We start from the raw sequence: 2,500 nt of genomic DNA, 5'->3' as shown, positions 1-2,500 counted from the left end.
CTCCTGACCTGCTAACGGGTGTAGTCATCCCTCTCTGGACGATGAAAGGGGATCGGTGGGACTGAAGCAATCACCGAGGCATCATACTGCTCAGTATACCGGGCAAGGTTCTCTATCACATCCTTCTGAGACGTATCAGAGACCACCTGCTTAGGCACCAGATGCCGGAGCAATCTGGCTTAACTCCTGGTAAGTCCACTATAGACCGTATTTTGGTGCTTCAAGTCACTGTAGAACGCCGATGTGAGTTTGGTCGTGGGCTGCTTGCAGCCTACATCGACCTCAAGATTGCATTTGATACAGTGCATCACAAATCACTCTGGGAGATCTTGAGAGTGAGAGGAATTCCAATAAGGATTATCAGATTAATAGCAAGCCTGTATACTGTACATTGCTAAGGTGTAGGGGCCCTGTCGAACACCTTCCCTGTTAGTGCAGGAGTGAGGCTAGGCTGTGTTCTTGCACCAACACTTTTCAACACTTGCATGGACTGGATACTGGGTAGACCTACTGTCTATAGTCACTGTGGAGCAACTCTGGGCAATATCAAGGTTACAGACCTTGACTTTGCTGATGTTGCTATTCTTTCTGAGTCTCTGGTAACCCTAGTGGTGGCTCTTGAGGCATTTAGCAATGAAGCGAAGCCCCTGGGACTAGAGGTCTCCTGGATCAAGACCAAGATCCAGTATTTGGGGGGACTGCTAGGAGATCCTGTTCATTCAGTACGTGCTTGCAGTAAGTCACCTCAGTAGTGCAGTTCATGACTCTGGGCTGTCAGACCAGGAAGTCAGTAGATGGATTGGCCTAGCAGCTGGATCATAAAATTTCTCAATAAGAGTATTTGGAGATGTTGGTACCTGTGCAGAAGGACCAAGCTACACCTCTTCAAGGTCCTGATACTGCCAGTTTTACTCTATGGTAGAGAAACCTGGATGCTACCTTGTGCTTCGGAATCTCATCTTGATGCCTTTTGTAACAGATCCTTGCGCTGAATCATAGGGGTACAGTTGGCAGGACTATTTGTCCAACCAATGGTTGCACCGTGAGACTGGTACAGGACCTGTTACCTGCACAATCCGCATTCGCCAACTCAGGCTACACGGTCACCTGGCTTGTTTCCTACAGGATGATCGTTTTCAAGACAACCCTTGGTGAAGGAGACCTGTGGGACGTAGGAAATCGTGGCTTGGGCAGCTAGATCAAATCTGTCGTGAAGGGCTAGAGATTGGCTGTGCCTCTGCCTGGAGGCTTGCAATGAGGGACTCTTGTAGGTGGAAACGAAAGGTGGATGCAGCTATGCGTCCCTGCTGACGTTAGCTTCTCAATAGTGATGATGATGATTGTTATTATTATTACTGTTATTATTAACATTGTTATTTTTATAATTATTACTATTATATTCATTATCATTATTATCATTATTATCATCATCATCATCATCATCATCATCATCATCATCATCATCATCATCATCATCATCATCATCATCATCATCATCATCATCATCATCATCTCATCATCATCATTACCATTACTAGTGGTAGTATTAATATCATTGATATAATTTATCATTATTAGCATTCATAATTATCATTGATTATCATTAGTATCATTAACATTACTAATCATGATGATCATCATTATTATTACCTCTATTATATTTATTCATGATACAAGTCATTTCCATTATTTTTTTCATCATTATTATTACTTTTATACTGTTATTATTGGTGTTATTGCTCATTTTGATATTAATTTTCATTATAATCTTCGTCCATACAATAACATCTGTATTATATATTGTTAGACATTATTAGTACTAGTTTTTAAGTTATTACTGTATACATCATCACATCATACTCATTTTTAAAACTACCAAAGTCTTGACGAAGGTATAGTCACTTTTTTTTTCATATTCATATCATAGTATTCTAAATAAACCCACGTTTTTCACTGGGAGGATTAATAACAGTTACTTGTTCACCAGTAAAATGATGCATTTGTTACAATAGTTTTAACATGAATACGGTTCAACCCCAAACAACTAATTACATGAGCCTCTCCCACAATTGTAAGCAATTCAAGAAAATACATTAATTACTGATACAATTATCAATCACGTGAGGCATTTTGATGTGACGTCTTGGAGAGGACCATGAAACAGGCCACGGAATACTTTGGAAACTATTTTTACGGTAATGAACACCAACAGAGCTGCAATACTGTATTGCACTACGCCGTGTATGTTCTTACACCTCTCCCGGCAGCCGAAACAGCAATACCTTTCCTCAAGAAGGCAACACCTCCCCTCAAGAAGGCACCGCAGAGACGCCTGGTGACGCCACCAATCCACGCAAAGAGGGCGACCATAATGCCACTGATCCACACAAAGAGCTCCCTCGACTGCGGGGAGACTTCTCCCCCAGCCACATCCTCTGCTCAGCAAAAAGGGGATCGCCACTTCCCCAAACTGAAACTCCACTGGCGGGTGGCTTCAAGC

The sequence above is a fragment of the Penaeus chinensis genome, chromosome 19 (assembly GCF_019202785.1).
Source record: "Penaeus chinensis breed Huanghai No. 1 chromosome 19, ASM1920278v2, whole genome shotgun sequence".
Classification (NCBI taxonomy): domain Eukaryota; kingdom Metazoa; phylum Arthropoda; class Malacostraca; order Decapoda; family Penaeidae; genus Penaeus; species Penaeus chinensis.
This window is presented reverse-complemented; position numbering follows the sequence as displayed.